Source organism: Lissotriton helveticus, chromosome 11 (assembly GCF_964261635.1).
Source record: "Lissotriton helveticus chromosome 11, aLisHel1.1, whole genome shotgun sequence".
Taxonomy (NCBI): Eukaryota; Metazoa; Chordata; class Amphibia; order Caudata; family Salamandridae; genus Lissotriton; species Lissotriton helveticus.
The window spans coordinates 295,864,877-295,872,728 of NC_136072.1; positions in this window are offsets into that span (position 1 = coordinate 295,864,877).

A 7,852-nucleotide genomic window follows, 5' to 3' on the forward strand; every position below is an offset into this window, starting at 1 on the left:
AACTTCGCAATATTTATTGAATGACACTTTTTTCTGTGACGACGAGTACTGACGGGGCCTGAGAGGGGAGGACAAGGAGTGTGTACTTGGCGCCTCCTTGCCGGTAGACAAGTCCGGGCCATACATTGAAGGAAAGGTTGATGGAAATGATGTCACCTTTCTATTGGACACTGGTGCTACCCGTTCTACTGTGAGAACAGCAGACGTTCCAAACCTACCCCTCTCGGGAGAAGCAATCCAAGTAGTGGGTGTATCTAATCAATTGATTAGTACCCCCGTTACCGAGCCCATGGAGATATCAATAGGGAACTTCAAAGAAATGCAGAGATTTGTTGTCTGTGATACCAGTCCAGTGAACTTACTGGGACGTGATTTGCTGTGCAAAATGAACTGCACTATCTTTTGCACACCAAAGGGCGTTGAAATTCAGACCCCAGACGAAGATGGTATTTACAAGCTAATGTTAGTCAGACCTGACTCAGAAATTAAGCGAATTACTATACAAGACTTACCTGAAGAACTCCAACAGACAGTAAAGCCAGAAGTATGGGACTTTACAGGAAAGGATGTAGGATTAATGGCCAATGTAGACCCAATACAAATAGCCATAAAAGAAAATGCAGCCTACCCCAATACTAAGCCTTACCGAATGAGTGCCGAAGTGAGAGCAGGAGTTGCCATAGAAATACAAAAATTGCTAGAAGCAAACATCATACAAGAAGTGATGAGTAGCCCATGTAATTCCCCAATAATTGGAATCAAGAAACCTAGTGGCAAGTACAGAGTAGTGCAGGACCTGAGAAAGGTAAACTAAATTGTGGTTCCTTGCTGTCCTATTGTCCCAAACCCAGCAGTGATTCTGTATCAGATTCCCTGGGATGCTGAATGGTTTACTGTGATAGACCTATGTCACGCATTCTTTTCGATCCCATTGCATCCAGACAGCAAATTTCTTTTCTCATTTGCTTTCAACAGTCACGTGTACGTTTGGAACAGGGTCCCCCAAGGGTACACCGAAAGCCCCTCTATCTTTAATCAGATCTTGAAAAAATGCCTTGAATCTTTAGTCTTACCTAGAAAATCTGTTTTGGTGCAATACATTGACGACCTCTTGGTGGCGTCCAAAAGTCATAGGGATTGCGTGATTGACACCATTGCCCTACTGAATCACCTAAGTGAAAAAGGACATAAAGTGGCTCCTGAAAAATTGCAGTTCAGTTCAAAATCAGTGAAATATCTGGGGCACCAGATAGAAAAAGGAATCAGAAAAGTCACCTCAGAGAGAGTCAGAATAATTCAAAAAATGCAGTTACCCCATACTCAGAAAGAAATCAGAATGTTCCTTGGAGTTGTAGGTTACTGCAGGCAATGGATTGTGGGATTCGCAGTCCATGCAAAGCCTTTAATAAAAATGACAAGGAAAGGAGCACCGGACCATGTGGAATGGGATGATGAAAGCTTAACAGCATTTACTAAATTACGGGATTGTCTGTGTACAGCCCCTGCTTTGGGAATGCCTGATTATTCCAAGGAGTTTGCTCTATTCTGTGACACACGAGACAATTGTGCATTGTCGGTCCTAACTCAGGAACATGATTTGACTAGACGCCCAGTGGCATATTTCTCTGCCACGTTGGATCCAGTGGCTGCTGGATTACCTGGATGTTTGAAAGCAGTGGCTGCAACATGCACAAGTTTAGAACAGAGTGAATCTATTGTCATGGGACATCCTGTGACTGTGTATGTTCCACACGCAGTTGTGATTTTACTAACCAGAACAAAGACTCAGTATCTCACCCCTAGTCGGCTGACTAAGTACGAGAGGATTCTCGTGGGTGCTGCAAATGTAGCCATCACTCGGTGTAATATACTGAACCCCGCCACTCTACTCCCTGACTCAATGGTTTTAGAAGACCAGGGAGAGAACGAGCATGACTGCATTGACCTGACAGAATTCAGTACTAAACCCCGCCCAGACATTAAAGAAACACCCTTGCCTGCACATGATGAGGAATGGTTTGTGGATGGTTCATGCATGAGACATGAACTTGTAGGCCTAAGTGCTGCCTACGCTGTGGTTGCGTTAGACAGAGTTAAAGAAGCATCCTGTTTATTTGGAGTAAAGTCTGCACAAGTAGCCGAACTAATTGCCTTGATAAGAGCTTGCAAATTGGGAAAAGACAAAAGAATAACAGTGTATACTGACAGCCAGTACTATTATGGGGTTGTGCATGACTTTGGCCAATTATGGCTACAAAGAGAATTCCTGACTTCATCAGGTACCCCCATTCGAAATGGAAAAGTTATCCAAGACCTTCTAGAGGCAATCCAATTACCGAAAGAATTGGCAGTGGTGAAATGTGTTGCTCATAAAAAGGGCCTTGACCCCGTGTCATTGGGAAATGATTTTGCTGATCGGGTGGCAAAACAATGTGCTATGGATCGCATGTCAATGAATATCAGACTGGGTGGGACTGGAAACAGCTGCCAACTTATGGTGTTTGAAGAAGTGCCTACCTTGGATGAAGTGAGAGAGTGGCAGCATGCTGTGCCCTGGGAAGAGAAAGAGAAGTGGAAGGGACTTGGTTGTCAACCAAGACGTGAGGATGGTGTCATTGTGGGCCCAGATGGTATGCCTGTGTTACCTAGGAACCTGCTTGCCCCTATGGCCAGACTGATACATGAACGATCACACATTGGTAGGGATGCCATGGTGCTGGTATTCCAACAGACCTGGTACAACCCGAATTTCAGGAAGGTATCAGAATCCTTGTGCCAGAGGTGCATGACGTGTCAACAGTCCAATGCTGGCAAAAGAACAGTAGTTGAACTGGGAAAAATTGGAAAGTCAGGGGGTCCCTTTGTGAGAATACAAATTGACTTCATCACCATGCCTCGCTGTGAGGGAAAAAGATATGTCTTGTCATTGTCTGCCTATTTTCAAAATGGGTGGAAGCTTACCCTGTCCCACAGAGTGATGCCTTAACAGTAGCCAAATTGTTATTACGACAATTGATACCTAGGTTTGGGGTGCCAGTCACTATTGAATCAGATAGAGGCGGACATTTTCAGAATGAGGTGATGGACCAACTCTGTAAAGCATTTGGAATCACACAAAAGTTACACTGTGCACATCGTCCAGAGGCTTCTGGAGTGGTAGAGCAGATAAATGGCACTATTAAATCGAGGTTGGCCAAATTGTGTGACTCAACTGGAATGAATTGGATTACTGCCTTGCCTCTTGTTCTGATGGGACTCCGAAGTATTCCAGATCAGAGAACAGGCCTGAGCCCCCATGAAATTTTGATGGGAAGAGTGATGAGACAAGCATGGGTACCAGGAAACAAACTGTTAAGCATTTCTGATGATTTGGTACTTGAGTACTGCAGGCAACTGGGTGACCAAGTGCGTTCTATCTCTCGCCAGATTGGGGAAGACGCCGTCGCCAACCCGACAACTCCAGTTCACCAATTGGTTCCAGGTGACTGGGTTAGAATAAAGAAGCACACTCGTTCGAGTTGCCTTGCACCAAGGTGGGGGGAAAAACGCCAAGTAATACTGGTGACCACGACAGCAGTGAAGTGTGCAGGCGTTCCCAGGTGGATCCATGCCAGCCATACTCAAAAGGTAATTCCAGACAAGGAGCCTGGAGCTGAAGGTTGTCCAGCTGAGGGGTCTGCGGATGTCGGTCCTGAAATAGCTGATGACGAACAGCCGAGCACCAGTCCAGCTGAGGGTCCTGCAGATGTTGGTCCGGAAGTAGCTGATGACGAGCAACCGAGCACCAGCCAAGATGATTGGATACCTATAATCGATTTCATTGAAGACCCAATCAGAACAAGAGAGCGAATCTACGAAGATAGAGAGTGGAATAGTGAGGTCGAGACAGGCACAGGCGAAGACCCTCAGATCATTGAGATTCACATCAAATCTGAGGACGAAGAGGAAGGTCAGACAGGGACAGAACAAGTAATCGATACTCCTCCACTGACTCCTGAAATTGAAAAGGGACAGACTAGAACTAGTACAAAAGTTTGAGCAGAAGAAAATCAAGAGATCGAAGTGCTTGAACAGGATCAGATAGAACTAGAAAAACGTGTTCAGGACACAGAAACAGAGACATTTGAAAGCAAAAATCAAAATTCACCTGAACCAGGCCAGTTGAGTAACCAGGCAGAAGAAATAGATACAAGACCTGGGACTAGTAAGACAGGAAGGGAAGAGACAGAGGAAGTGCCACAAACGAATGAAAACAAAAGAGCATTAGAAGAAAGTCAACTGACAGTGCCAACTAAAAGACTTAAGAAAAAGAAAAATATCGAACCAAGATACATTAAGAGACTAAGATTGAGAATATAAACAGTAGAAGAGAAACTTGCTGACCGAAGAAAAAGCATACGAATAGCAGAGCAAGCTGGAGAAAGCTCCAAAAGAAGGAGTGATCGAATAAAAAGACTGAATGAAAAATACCAGGATCCTGAATGGACATACCTGATTCTGGAAAATTTAGAGGATCTTGATATTACTGACGAAAGCGACGGGGAACCGATTACTGATTACTCTGCAGAGGAAGAGGACGAACCGCCGTGAAATTGCTCAGCATAAAATACCTGGGCAAGGCCACAAAGAGGGGTTGAAAACTTCTTCTGAGCCAAAATGTCTGATTCAAACGTGAGTGGTAGACCTAGCCGCAGTTGTTGCAAAACATGCTGCAAGGTATGTATATGTAGTATAGTTATAGTAATATTAGTTTGGATAGGACTAACAGTTTTCATTCCTTTTATGGTAAGCAAAAATACTAATATTGACCCTACTCAGACTACCGACACTGAAGAACTGACAACACGAAGTGTAGAAAGACGTGAAAAAGCACTCAGACAGACAAAACGAGACTTAGAAGCATCAGATGAGGAAGGACTACATTACCACGGAGTTAGAAACCAGACACACTTAAATGTTTTCGCAAACTTGTTAGTGCATTATGTAGAAACTATGGAAATAGAAGATTGCTATGTCTGCATGAAGCTACCTACTTCTGTAGCTGAAGGCGTGACTTATCATCACCTACCTCTGACCTATGGAATTTCCTGTAGCATTTTAGCAAGCTTATTTTATAAAAGAGGACCATTACAGTATTACTATTCTAATTCAGACGTGATATTTTCTGAACTTCCCATACGTGGAAACTTGAATCCTGTACATACTAAAAGTGACGTTACACGGTATATGGGAGAATACTTTCTGACTATAGGTACCATAGACTTAAATGAAGCACACAAACACAACTTGACCTGTTCATTACATGAACAAGAGAAAATATTTTTGAACATGGCAGAGAAGAGAAGGGAGAGTTTCCAAAGAAAGGCAAATGACAAAAGACAGAAAACCCCAAAATGGGCTGAGGACATGGAAAGCACCTCAAATGGCGGGGCAGGGCCTGCTTTGTTGCTGGATTTCGAAAAGAAAGGGAAACTCTGTCTTCATCGCGAGAAGACTAGGTATTATAATAACATTTTCATTGGTTCCAGTCAATGCGAACACAATTACAAGGTAATTGGAGGTTGGGGTTTCAAAAATGGGTCAGAACCTGTGTTTCCCGGAATTTATTATGTATGTGGAAACAAGGCTTATTTCAAATTGCCGGATCACTGGTATGGAAGCTGCTATTTTGGCATTATCTTCCCGAAAATATACCACGTGAATGAAATTGCTGGACGCAATGAAAACACTAATGGCTTAGTGCGTAGTAAAAGAGAAAGCGTAGGTGAAATAATGGGTAGTATTTTTAGTGCACTGATACCTGGAGTGGGAGTGGTTCTGAACACTCACAGAATTTGCAAATTATTCACAATAGTGGATGTGTTGTCTACGGACACGGCTCATGGGTTTCTGCTGGGCAATACTGAAATGGTTGCGATCAGATCAATGGTTTTGCAGAACAGACTTGCTCTTGACACCTTATTAGCAAAAGAGGGCGGAGTCTGCCGGATGTTGAAGGCGCAACATTGTTGCACTTACATTCCGGACAAAAGTGTACAGCTCAAAAGATATGTGAAAAACATTACTAATTTGGAAAAGGAACTCAAACCACTCGAGGTTGACAGTGCCTGGAAGAGACTGGTTGATGGTCTCTCCAATGTAGGTCATTGGTTTGCCAGCTTAGGTAAAAGCTTATTGTTTAAGGTACTGATGCCAATTGGAGTGATAGGTCTTATCCTATTTCTCATATTCGTCTGTTGCAAATGTCGCAAACACACAAAGAAGTACCAAGTGAATGCGAGAGGAGTGAAACGGAGTGCGGATGAGCTTGAATTGGAAGAAATGAATAATCAGATTTATAAAAAGGTGAAAAATTCTCACCCTACCAAAAATGAGAAAGAAAAACTGAATCGCCTGTTAGAAGAGATAGAAATGTACAAGGTGTGAAAGAAAGTTGGCATCTGGTTCCATTATTTTGTGATGATAGTAAATATCATCAAAGAGGGGATTGATAGAGCAAGATTTCGCATCGCGACTTGCTCGAGTCAAGAACCTCGAAAATTTGTTATAATCCCGTAATTCTAATTGTTCGTTTTACTAAATTTATGTATTTTGAATGTGCGTGTGTATCATAGTGATGCTTGCCTATGTGTTTCACTAATACGAATAACCCTTGTCTTTAAAAATGGATGCTGCTTGAATTCTGATTCTGCGCATGCGTTAGGCATAATCACGTGACATGACGCAGTCACATTTGGAGGGAAAGGGTGCGCATGCGTAACAGCCATAAAATGGCCGCGCTTTCTAATAACGAGGTGCAGCTTGCACCGTCGCTTTTGTGATTTTGTCTGTTGCACTAATAAATAATTGCATAGTATATTTTATAGTGATAATTCATAAGTACACACTCATGTTATGTAGTTTATTCATTTATTTCTATGTTTTAATTTGTTTTCGCTTACTTTTCATGTACCATGGTAAACGGGGGGGTCCAACTGGGTCGAGAACCATCTTGAGAGTCCTTTCTGCGCATGATCACGCAGCCCAGGCAGCAGTGGCCTTGAACGGTGGAACTCAGCCAGCTGGCAGTCACAGACAAGATGCTCCTGAGAACGCCACCTCTGACCCAGGAGGATAGAGAAATTGTGTTCCTAACTTGATACAATGACATTATTCCTATTGTATTCTGCATATTCTCTCATGGGAACCCCAATCTTGCTAGGCGGTACCTTAGAATGCAAAATAGGACTTGAATAAGTCTGTTCTGATTGGTGTGTTAACCCATCCTACCTTAGGACCAATCGAAATTGGGGATTCTGACACTTTGCAACATTGGGGGGTGGTACACTGACCCAAAAGAGTATATCTAGCCTAGGTTTAGCTAGAGAAATTGTCCGACTTGTCCGAATAGCTGACCTGTCACTGACCCAACGCACTCAATAGGTGACTGAATTTACAGAGCGCTGCGGAGCACTCTGTCCGAATTTGACCATAGACTAAGGTTTTACTAAACCTTAAAGTGCTGGCGGAGCACTTTGCTGGGGAGTTCGCTAACCCAATCGGGGTTCTGACTGATAGCTGCAGAGAGGGTGGAGCGCAGGCGTTGCTTCCGAACTGCGGGTGCTGGTCGTATCCTGGTGGTCCTGTCCTGATCCTAATCTAGGTTTCCTGTCCTGTCCTGAGGTGTCCTTACTGCACCTCCTGTCCCATTGATGACTGCTATTCCTTGGGGTATTTCCTGTCCTTAACTGACCCGTGGCCAGGGTTGGTTTTCACACCAGTCTAGGTAAATATCTTGCCGAAAACTCTAAACTGCAACTCTCTATTTTTCTGTCTTTGCTTCAATAAAGACATATCTTTGCACACGTCATAT